This window comes from Dermacentor albipictus, chromosome 1 (assembly GCF_038994185.2).
Source record: "Dermacentor albipictus isolate Rhodes 1998 colony chromosome 1, USDA_Dalb.pri_finalv2, whole genome shotgun sequence".
NCBI lineage: Eukaryota > Metazoa > Arthropoda > Arachnida > Ixodida > Ixodidae > Dermacentor > Dermacentor albipictus.
The window spans coordinates 131,740,980-131,753,462 of record NC_091821.1 but is presented as its reverse complement, the minus strand read 5'-3'; the positions used below and the strand labels follow the sequence as shown (position 1 = coordinate 131,753,462).

At 48.0% G+C, this 12,483-nt stretch overlaps 1 protein-coding gene across 1 annotated transcript in view; it reads left to right on the top strand.

The window, feature by feature from the left end:
* Positions 1-316: 316 nt before the first annotated feature.
* The window catches only part of LOC135896142 (uncharacterized), a 243,137-nt gene continuing 230,970 nt past the window's right edge, over positions 317-12,483 (top strand). Inside the window, exon 1 of the mRNA XM_070525724.1 lies at positions 317-403. The gene's annotated coding sequence lies outside the window, so the exon portion shown is untranslated. The remainder of the gene's footprint in view (positions 404-12,483) is intronic.

The window sequence follows — 12,483 nt, the reverse complement described above, 5'->3', positions numbered from 1 at the left end:
GGCGTCATCTTAGTCACGATTCAATCCTGACGCCGCACACGCAGCCTTTTCCTCCCGCAGCGCTACCGGGCCATCAGCCGGGACATTTGACGGAGTGCGTAGAGTTTGGCACGCTGAAGCATTTCGGCTGTCACACGTGAACGTGAACGAAAATCGAGAAAGGCGAGCAAAAAACAAGCCCGCCCGTCGGTCGACGGGCGGACGGGCGCAGGCTGCAGTTTTTTCACCGCCGCCGTGCGAGTCGAGTTACCACGCGTCCCCGCTCCTGATGGGTAACACTCGCGGCCAGCGGCGCTCTGTCGGGCTCGACCGTGGAGGGGCCCAGAGAGCGGAGCCCCGCCGCGCTGGACAGCCGACGACGCAGCGGACAGCGAGGCTGTCCGCACACCACCGACGAAACATCGTGAGTGCGCGCTTTGCTTCTAAAGTTTCGCACCAGCATACGGTGGAGTTGTGACTTGTTATTATTTTTTTTTTCAGGTAAGTACACGCTCTCTTTGCGGCGCGATACAGACGACCCGGATAATTAACGCTTACGCTAGATATCCGTTCTAAACGCGGTAGAGTTGCTTGCTTCGTGTAAGCCTTTTACAATATTACGATGAGTATATATACTTGTGTGTCACATGGCGGTATGATTAATTTCGGACGAAAATTGATCGTACCGCTATGCCTACCGGAAGCCTTGAGAAGAATGGGGGAATGCCGTAAAATGTTGCGCTAGGCATTGGCATTTGATGACGTGCATGGAAGAGGTGTCAGTGCTCATCTTGAGAGCTTGCTGGCGCATGCGTCAGTGCACCACTGTCACACAGACACACAAGCACAGGCAGTGTCTGTCTGTGTTTCGTACGGCACTTTGCCGTACGAAAGCCGCGTTCACGCGCAGCCATCTGCATTTCACGTATTTTCTTGAGGAACTCGTTGAAGAAAACGTACCTCGCTTGCTTATATTACAATGAGACTAACACTCCGCACTCTCGATGACCAGTGGTTCAAGCCATACTAAAATATGTTAAGGGGAAGTTACTGCTTGCTCAGAATAGCCACGTGATTTCGTAGAGGAGGCAGCGCGCAATGTAAGCGTCAGTATGCATCGACATTGATATACGCCGATCACATCGCGGTTCTTTTGCTCTCAGAAAGTGCAGCAGCTTCGTAATATAATAGATTGGGCTTTACGATCTTAGGCTGGTACAACGGGCTTTGAAGGACGCAGTAATGTGGAGAGCTCCAAATTTTGACTACCTGGGGTTCTTTAACGTCCACATGGACGAGCGTTCTCGCAAACACCCTATATACAGGCTGTCCCAGCTAACTTTGGGCAGCGTTTAAAAATAGGCGAATCCCACGTAGCTGGACAGAACAAAGGTCATGTTATTAGCCGTTGTTTGGAGATACTCAAACTATTTTTTCATTCCGCCTAATTAGATAATTAGTCTTAATTAATTATTCAAGTTCTCAAATATTGTAATTACATGAAAAGTGTCAATGAGAAAAGTGTATAGCGACATGAAAGGCTCCCGATACAGCTTTGTGTTATTCAATACGTGGTACATAAAAGTGTTTTTCCGCGCCTGAAAGAATCCGGCAAATGCACGTGAAATTGCCGCGCGACTGGCCGCTCGAGGCACCTTGCGCGTATTCGCGGGCTTCTTTCACGCTAGGAAAAACGCGTTTATGTAGCACGTATTGAGCAGGGACTACATCCACTTAGGGCAGGTAGTGACGGCGGATCCGGATCATGAGACGGAAATAATCAGAAGAATAAGAATGGGCTGGGGTGCGTTTGGCAGGCATTCCCAAATCATGAACAGCAGGTTGCCATTATCCCTCAAGAGAAAAGTATATAATAGCTGTGTCTTACCAGTACTCACCTACGGGGCAGAAACCTGGAGGCTTACGAAAAGGGTTCTACTCAAATTGAGGACGACACAATGAGCTATGGAAAGAAGAATGATAGGTGTAACGTTAAGGGATAAGAAAAGAGCAGATTGGGTGAGGGAACAAACGCGAGTTAATGACATCTTAGTTGAAATCAAGAAGAAGAAATGGGCATGGGCAGGACATGTAATGAGGAGGGAAGATAACCGATGGTCATTAAGGGTTACGGACTGGATCCCAAGGGAAGGGAAGCGTAGCAGGGGGCGGCAGAAAGTTAGGTGGGCGGATGAGATTAAGATGTTTGCAGGCACGGCATGGCGACAATTAGTACATGACCGGGGTTGTTGGAGAAGCATGGGAGAGGCCTTTGCCCTACAGTGGGCGCAACCAGGCTGATGATGATGATGATTGAGCAGCAGAAAGCTGTATCGGGAGCCTTTCATGTCGCTATACACTACACTACACACACACACACACACACACACACACACACACATACATATACGCATATATATATATATATATATATATATATATATATATATATATATATATATATATATATATATAGAGAGAGAGAGAGAGAGAGAGAGAGTCAGAGGAGGTACGCATGATGTTTAATCCGGAAGCGATGATTCCGAACACTGCCTCTCGTTTAGAAAGGTGTATGTCTCGAAGCCATGGCTGAAATTGTTGCCTAAATGATACTGTATAAGAACGATAGCTGAGACAAAGCGACATTGTCGGCGTCACATTTACGGTGTGCACGTGCATAGCGAGTGTTCTAAAACCTGACCGCACGTGGAAACGGGCACGCTACAGCATCGATGACTTCTTTGGTCTAACAGGTGGTTGAGTAGAGAGGTTGCAAGCTGGTGGCCTTTCAATTTGCTTTTACATACGCAGCGAATTTCGAGGGGAACCATAGGCTATTTGTGAAGAATAAAAACACCGGCAGTGGCCTGGGGAAGGGTGCACAAATGGGTAAGGCACTGGCTTTAAAAGCGACAAAATGCCTCTAATCGCCCTTGCCGACGCTTCTGCGTATTGCGCTTGTAAGCCAAAGTCCCGCTTGCTGCACGCGATGCCATGCTATCGCCTCTTTGTGGCATTCGGGGTTTCAAAACCGCGATACGGTTCACAGTAAAACTGTGCGGTGCGACCTACGACGTCAGTGACGCCGAGATATTCACATAGTTAAAGCGCGGGCTAGATCAAGAAGCGACTGTTAGCGACACACTTCGTCCTTGATGAGAAAGTAGAGATGCGACCTCGCGTTGGGGGGGGGGGGGTTAGCCCATAAAAAGGAAAAGAGAGAGGGTCGAATCGCAGGGGTACACGTTGTGTACACCTTGTGTGGACCGTGCAGCAGCGGCAAAGAAGAAGGTCACCGCTGCTATACACCGTCCGCTCACCCTGCACGTCCCAACGGCCTCGAGTGCATCATGCCTTTAAAATTTTAAATTATGGGATTTTACGTGCCAAAACCACTTTCTGATTGTGAGGCACGCCGTAGAGGGGGACTCCGGAAATTTCGACCACCTCGGGTTCTTTAACGTGCACCTAAATCGAAGTACACGGGTGTTTTCGCCCCCATCGAAATGCGGCCGCTGTGGCCAGGATTCGATCCCGCGACCTCGTGCTCAGCAGCCTAACACCATAGCCACTGAGCCACCACGGTGGGTATCATGCCTTGCTAGCGCATCACGTTCTTGTAGCCGAGGGCTGTGGTCGCTCAGTGGATACGTCGTTGCGCTGCTCAGCACAAGTTCACGGCTTCGATCCCAGCGACAGCCTTCCGATGGAGGCAGAAATGAAAAAAAAAATATCACCGATGATTACGATACTCCAATATGCGAAATTTGAGCGCAGCTGTAAACGTGTTTTCATTTCGCGATATATTTGCTGGCACGGAGAATCTGTCTCGTGCGGCACGTTGCAAACGGGGCAATGCGTGGCGCGAGTGCTTCGCTAAACGGGAGATCGCGAGAGGCGGCGCGTGGGTGCGATTCACAGCAGCCGCCGCAGACAGAGCTCCGTTCACACAGCGCTTTGTTTCCATATATGGTATCGGTTGACGCGTACGCGTCATGGAATCGGTGAGCAGACGACGGCGCGCTACTCTTGCGCCATCTCGTAGCGGTCATCACCGCAGAGCCCGTCTTGCGCGGCACTACGCTTTTCTTCTCACGCTTTTGCCACACCCTCCTCCGCTTTCTGCTTCACGACTCCTGTGCACCCTCCTCCTCCGCTTTCCTCCTCGCGCACTCTTCGCAATCGCCGTCTTAGCTATCGCGTTCTCGCAGCTATCGCCGAGGGACAACGCCGGCGCTCGCCGCAGGAACGGGCGCCTAAGGCCTGCGCTCTAAACGTGTGCCATACTTTCGGTGCACATTAAAGGACGCCAGATGGTCAAAGTTAATCGCGAACCCTTCAATACCTCGTCCCTCATAAACCCCTGCGCAGTTCCGGGTATTATGGCTTATCGGCGCCCGTTCCTGCGGTGAGCGTCGGCGTTCCCGGCGTAACCGAGCGAACGAGCGCAGCGAAAGACGAGGGCGAAAGTGGCGCGCCGCGGCGGATGAAAAAAAAAAGTGGCGAGAGAGAAGAGGCGCAAGGAGGAAAGTGGAGAGGAGGGTGCAGCGTAACTATGAGGCGGAAAGCGGAGGAGGGTATGGCGAAAGCGGGAGAAGCTTAGTGCGGCGACGGTGGCTACGAGATGGCGCCAGAGTAGCGCGCGTCGTCTTGGAGGTTTGTCGGCAGCGGCTTCTGCAAATCGCGCCCACCCGACACGCACGCGCTGGCTCTCGCGATCTCCAGTTTAGCGAGGCAGTGGAGCCAAACTTCGCTCGGTTGCAACGCGCCCCGCAAGACCGATTGCCCCCGGCAGGATGTATATCGCGGTAATGAAAATGCTTATATAGCTGCGCTCAAATTTCGCATTAGGTTATCGTAATTGTCGGCGAATTTTTTTTAACCGTGGACAACGAACCTGAAAGGTACGATTACGCGCATTGCATAAATTTGTCAGACGTTAATAATTCGTAATAATCGTTTTCAGCGAACTCGTGTAAACAACTGGGACATCGCGCCGAAGCTGTGCTGTGGAAAGAGTCTGCACTCCACAGGAGCTTGTGCTGCCAGCATGTGACGTGTGGCGTAAAACCACCGTCGCGCGAGACTTCATGCACTATCGTATACAAACACCGACGGATGTATGATGCGCCAGCGAATGCAATGCACTGCAGTTGTACACACGGGATTACGACTATATACTGTAATAGTGACACGTGTACTTGTTTAACCTTTTCTAGGGGACTGCATTTCGCTCGCTAACAACTTAAAGGGTCACTAAAGTGAAAAGTAATTTCTTCTGCATCAGTAAATCACCATTCTGCAACACTAAAAACACCACTCTTACAACGATAAGACGGTTGGTAAGCCAGAAAAAGCGCAAGAACGAAATACGCGTGGCGACGCCTACTTAAGTTCCCGCACCTGGGGGCTGTGACGTCATGGATTTTGATGGCATCTTCTACGGCCTACTAATTATATATAGCGGTACAGATTGACTACATTGTGTTCTAAAGGAACCAAATATTAAACATGCCAAGTTTCAGGAACCTTTATTCAGCCAACGCGGCCCAAATGCGAAAACAAACTTTGGAATCCCTGACGTCACGCTGACGTACCGGCGCTGGCGTTTCGGCGCGAAATTCAAATACTGATACTTGGACCTTCATTTTCTCATCTAATATTCAAACTATTTTCTTGAAATGACTACCTGGAGGGTTCTCAAACAATGCTTTATTAGTCTAAACTGATTTATTGTTTCCCTTTAGTGTCCCTTTAAAGCTATCGCTCAGCTCAAGACGCGTTTGCATGGTTTGGAACTTTCTCGGACGTTATCGATAGTTCTATTCGTTGTCTGTTGTTACCGAACGTTATGTAATCTGATTGTATGCGCGACGTGAATTGCATAGTACTTTCTGGAAGGCACGCAGGCGCAAGCGATTACGTTAGAAACTTCGACGAGTCGAATCCTGCTTGACCCGCTGATCAGATTTCGACGATCGCAGACTGTGCTCGCTGCTGTCTTCGTGCTTCTAGTGTCACTATTGTGGGCACAGGTTCGCCCAATAAAAAAAAATCCGCCTCCATTCCACCTTGTGGAAGTTGATGTACAGCGAAGCTGTTGCCGACGTTAGAAAAGCACTATATGGGCACTACACTCTACACTTTCACCCTTTGGAGTGCCCCTTCTGCCACGCAACGATAATCGTCATCTGCCTTGATGCGTTTCCTTTCTTTAATGCTGCGAGCCCGGTACTTTCCAGTAACGAACGGCATGCGCGTTATCAGCATGATAGCATTCCCGACAGGAAAGTAGCGGTTGCGGCATTTTCAAGAAAGGAAACCTATCAAGGCAGATGAGGATTATTGCTGTGTGGCAGAAGGGGCACTCCAAAGGGTGTAAAGATTTCTTAGAGTGTACCACCACAAGCGACGTACGTTACGCGCGCACGCGCGTGTGCGGAAGTGCAGCATACATGCTGATTCCTCTAGGACCTCCGCTAAGCGCAAGTGCCTTATTGAACAAATTTAATTTTTCAATGTAAATCATGTCAAAGAATTCGCAAAGTGCGGCTTACACACAAGCAGCAGACATGCTAGCTTCGAATTGTAACTCGGATGTACGAGAAAACATTCTTCTGGTACACGGAAACTCACAGACAAAGCCCTTTTCCAGCTGCCCTTTGAGGTCTGTCTGAGTGGCCGCTAGGTGGAGGTACGGCTTTTGGACAGTGGCTATAAGGGATGAAGGCGGTAATATCTACGAAGGAGACGATGCGCTGCGGTACATCACAAACATTATTAGGGATAACTTCGGCACGAAAGAAAGCGCAGCTCAGACTCAAACAGATCCAGCAACACAAGAGAAGCCTGAGAGATCAAACTTTAGCATAGAAAGCTTTTATTGAAAAAAAATCAGAAGAAAATGTCCCTATTAACACGGCAGCAGGACCCGATGAAATCCCAATACAGCTAATCAAAAACAACGGTCAGGGCAAGGCACTGCTGAATAATAACATGTAACAAGGGATTAGAACGAATTCCGGTTAAACGGCGTGATAGCAAGATTAACCTCATCTACAAAGGCAAAGTTAATAAGGATAAGATGAGCTCATACAGACCATTTACAGTTACGTCGGTGATATGTAGAATGGCAATGCAAGCCATAAAATTGGAACTGTCGAAGTGGGTAGAGAAAAATGACGTACTGGGGGAACTGCAGAATGGGTTCAGGTCAGGCAGGCGCTTAGGGGATAATATGTTTGTATTAACTCAGTGCATAGAGATTTCAGTAGCTCAGAATAGACCTTTATCGATAGCATTTCTAGATATTAAAGCAGCCTATGACGACGTAGACAGGGAATATTTATAGGATATTCTCGAGCACGAAGGCATAGAGGACGATTTCGTGAAGCTGCTGAGGGAGAAATATAGCGGCAACCGAGTACAAGTTGTATTGGAAGGTCGAAAAGGTAATGAAGTTGTGGGAATTCACCAAGGAATGAAGCAAAGGTATCTTCTGTCTACATTGTTGTTCACGCTTTAAATTAGGGGATAGAAAGATGACTGGAAAACAGTGAATTGGGGTTTGATTTATCCTACATGCGTAATAGGCAAAGGGTGCGACAGAAGGTCCGCAGACTGATGTATGCGGATGACACACTGCTGCTGGCAGACAATGCAAGGGATTTACAGAGACTTGTGAATATGTGTGGCAACACAGCGACAAATCTAGGCCCCATGTTTAGCATAGAGAAATCGGGAATTATGATCTTTAATGAAGAGACGAGTAATTACGTGGTGTCAATTGAAGAGCAAGTCATACCCATAGTCTAACAATATAAATGCTTCGGCGTATAGATAAACGAAGGAAAGACTTATTCAAGCATCCACCAAGAGAGTGTAAAGATAAAGAAGAAGGGGAATGCTGCAGTAAGGAAACACAGAGCACTGTAAGGCCACAATGAGTATGAGGTTGTGCGTGGAATCTGGAAAGGAGTAATGGTGCCACTGCCAACGTTTGAAAATGTCATTCTGTGCTTAAAACCGGATATCTTGTCGGGGTTGGAAGTTAACCAAATATCGGTAGGCCTGTTGGCTTTGGGAAGCCACGGCAAAACCACAAATCAGGCAGTGCAGGGTGACATGGGTTTAGCCTCGTTTAAAGCCGGAGAACCGCAGGGAAAAATTAGTTTTGAAGAAAGACTCAGGAACATTGATGATAATAAATAAGCACCTAATGTGCCCTAGTATCTGCACTTAAAAAGCGTGGACAAAGAATGGAGGAAGAAGTCAAGAAAGTTGGCAACCAAGTACAGGGGAATTGAAACTGCAAATATACAACCAGGAGACATCGGAAGGAAGGTGAGAGAAACAGAGACAGTTAAGTGGATGCAAATAATGGAAACAAAAAGGGCCGCGGAGATTTACAAGAATGAGAAGAAAGAAATTAAAAGGGAAAATCTGTACGATAACACTAAGGGAAATACCTTGCTATTTGAGGCTCGAGCCGGTTGCCTAAGGAAAAAACATACGCGAGCAAATATTCAGAACTAAATAAGGCAGGTGTACGCTGTAGCACAAGTCCGGAGACCATTCAGCACATTCTAATGGAATGCAAAGGAATTCACCCAGTGAGAGCCGTAGGTAACGTGCACATTTCAGAAGCGCTTGGGTTTAAAGTGGACAGAAGCATCAGACAGTCAGCAGTCGAGAGAAGCAAGAGACGTTTAGAGTATTGGTGGAAAAAAAGCAGGGAAGAGATCCATACGACCTAATCCCTTACAGTCATAGCTAGCGGTACAAGGAAGATTTTCATGAAAAAAAATTAAGGAAATGTATACAAAAGTAATCGAAAACAAATGCTAGACATGACAAGAAACATGTATAGCATACCTGATTAAATCAAGCAGGCTAGGTGACTATCTGTCACCGCCCAGTTTCAAAGGGGATGCCATTAAATGATCATCATCATCTACATCATCACCAGTGTTTGCCATAATTTCGATTGCGCTCGCAGCACATGCTGTGCGACAGTGGAGCTGTCAATATATGGGCTGATACGTTCCAATCGGGTGTTTTAGCATAGCGCTGCCGCTTACCGGCCGGGGTGGCGTTTTTACAATTGCTAGTAGGTACAGCGGGGCGTGGCGCTTTTCACGGTGGTCGACGTTTTCGCGCAGGCGCGAGTAAGAGCGGGTGCGAGAGAGAAAATCTGGGGGCCTTTGCTCCTTGAATAAGTGGCTCTGCCTGGGCACTGCGGTGGAGAAGTTTCTTTGTACGTGTAGCGTGCGTTTGTCCCTAGCGTGCAGGCATGGTGGATGGGGGGTCGAGTTTGTTTGCGCTCGGACGCTGGCTGCCGGCGCGGTGAGGCAGTGGGCACGGACGCCCCATTTGGTGATTGCTGTGTCTGAAGGGGGAAGGTTCTGACTGATGTTCTATAAGTCGCGGGTCGCTTTTTTAGTCGCGACGATAGATTGCATTCTTTACAAGCACTGCTCCAGGAGGGCACATGTAACCAGCAAACGGAGGCCTCAGGAGAGCACCTGAGGTTATTAAAGGAGGCGGCGCAGGAACTCTGGGGCACCCAAGAGCGGGGGATCAAAGCTGGAAGCAGGGCGGCCTGTGGGTTGGGGCCGCGGAGGCCGAAGCGTGCCAGGGGGTGTTTGCATAAAAAATTGGCTCTCCGCGATAGCGAACAGCCGATCTTATACTCCCCTGGCACGCGCAGACCTGGCATGCGAGCCCCAACCCACGAACCAGTCCGGCTTCTAGCTTTGATGTCCCCGTTGCCGCTTTGGTGTCCTGGAGGCGCCGCCAATAATGCGAAATAATGACACGTTGTTTTAATTCGTAAACAGCACGCTTGAATAAATATGATTGCGTCGAGCCGCCAACTTGCGATGCTAAGTTCAGCACTACCGCGCCCCGCGACTTCTACCGGCACGCCTAGGGAGAAGCGCATACAACACGCGCTAAGAAACTCCTCCGTAGTGCCTACGTAGAGTCGTACATTCAAGGAACAAAAGTCCCCACATTTCCTCTCACACCCTCTCTTACTCGCGCATGCGCGCGCACGTCCGTCGTCTCCGCAAGTGCCACACCCCGTTGCACCCACTAGCGATTGGAAATACGCGTCCGGGTGACCCGCAATACTTGTGCGTGCTATGTCTATCGCACGCCGCGCATGCACCTGGAGAGGACGCCGCGGATTAACTAGCGCGCGCGATGGAACGTGGTCGACTGTATTGTCGCTATCGAGGCGGTAACGCCGACTACACGGGGCACAACACCGCCAGAACAACGATGTTCACAACGCTCCTAACCTTCCAGGTTTGTTATCGAACCCATTCTAAGGAATTCAGAAGTGATGATAGATGTATAGTGGCGGTGTCGTGCCCCTACGACTTGAAGTGCCGCGGTGTGGTGTTGTTTTGTCGCGATGCGTTTGCCTTCGATTTTCTGTGTGAAATTATGTTGTTATTGTCCGGTGACGTTGAGGTTAACCCCGGTCCATCCCGTACTGCTGAACTCCTCCCTATCCTCGACGCTATCAAACGATTAGAAAGTGTTCAAGCCGCAATTCGTGTAGAGCTTGAGCAAATAAAAACAACCCAAACTACCCAAGACAAACTTATAGCTGAAATTATGAGCCGCTCAAACCTCTCAGATTCAGACCAACAAGGTCCAACCACCTCAACCACTGTTAACATTATCGGCCGACTACAGCACGACATCACTACCCTGAAAGCCGCGAACATTGACGCCAACAACCGTATGCGGCGAGCCAACCTGCTCTTCTTTGGCATTGACGATTCCGATAAAGAACCTTGGAGTGATTCAGAGAACAAAATTCTAGACCTATGCAAAAATAATCTTGGTTTAACATTGAACGCCAGTGATATTGAGCGTGCACACCGACTTGGAAGATTCTCTGAAACAAAAAAACGCCCTATAGTAGTAAAACTGGCCCACTTCAAGACGAAAGAAAACATAATGGCATGTGGGCGTAAGCTAAAAGGTACATGTTTTGCCGTCAGAGAAGATTTTGCCCCAAGTACGCGCCTTGCACGCTCAAAATTGCTAAAATTTATCAAGCCCCAAAAATGCGCGTTTAAGCTCAGCCTGGACAAGCTGCATGTAGGCAGCAGATGCTATTTTTATGATACTACATCCGACACAGTCATGGAACATACCACAACACCTAACAGCAATCGAATGCCAGCTCCGACTGATACCTTATGTGACCAGCCGCAGTGACAAACAAGAAATTCCGTGCGTGCTACATTCAAAAACCGCCCTGATTCATTTCTTAACATAAGCGTGGTTTTCACTAACATCCGCAGTATAATTCCTAAACGTGACGAACTCGAAAGCTTCATAGACGACACCACAGCCGATATGATTTTACTAACGGAAACGTGGTTAAATAAGGACGTCCGCGACCACGAAGTTTTTCCATCCTACCCTAACTTAACAGTTTACCGACGCGATCGGCATGATAGGCGAGGGGGAGGTGTACTAATCGCCGTTAAAAACAGCTTACCGTCATCCCTGATAAATCACGATGACAACATCGAACTAACATGGGTAAGCCTGCACAGTACAATTGGCAAAATAGTGTTTGGAATCTGTTACCGTCCACCAGATAGTAACCCCTCATTTTGCAATTTCTTACGCCTCTCTTTAGAACAAATAAAAAAAGATATGCCCGCTACACCTATCTTCCTTTTTGGAGACTTTAATCATCCCAGCATCAATTGGCCACTACTTTCAGTACCCAACAGAACACCCTGTAGTGAACCCAAACAGTTTCTTGAATTAACATTAGACTTTAACCTCCACCAAGCAATAACATGCCCAACTAGGGGCGACAACACCCTGGATCTCTTATTAACATCTAGCCCGGAAAACATAAAAAATTTGACTTCGCTCCCTGGCATTAGCGACCACAACGTACTTCATATCGGCATTTCATTGCCATTAAAAAAGAAAGCCCCAACGCAAAAATTAATCACTGATTACAAAAAAGCTAACTTCGACGCATTTAACCGCGAACTTGCACTCTTCTACGAAGATTTTCGACAGTCATACTCTGCTCGCTCGGTCAACGCCAATTGGGAATTATATAAAAACGCTATGCTAAACTTAAAAAACATATATATCCCTACTATCCTTATAAATACCGACAAAAATAACCAGTGGTTTACGCAACACCTAAAACGCCTACTTAATAAGAAAAAACGCCATTATCGGAAAGCAAAGTTAACTAATAACCACAGAGCTTGGGAAAGGTACGAACTAAGCGTCAAAAAATACATCAAGGAATTGAATGCTTCCAAAAACAAATTTTTCTCAACTGACCTCTTATCAATCCTTCAGTCCAACCCTCGTAAATTCTTCCAGATTATCTCCCCGCCTAAGCGCCAAACTCAGTTACAACTATCAGACGACGACAATGTACTAATTGACACTGAAAAATGTGCTACAGCTCTTAACAATTTCTTCACATCAGTATTTTCTCCT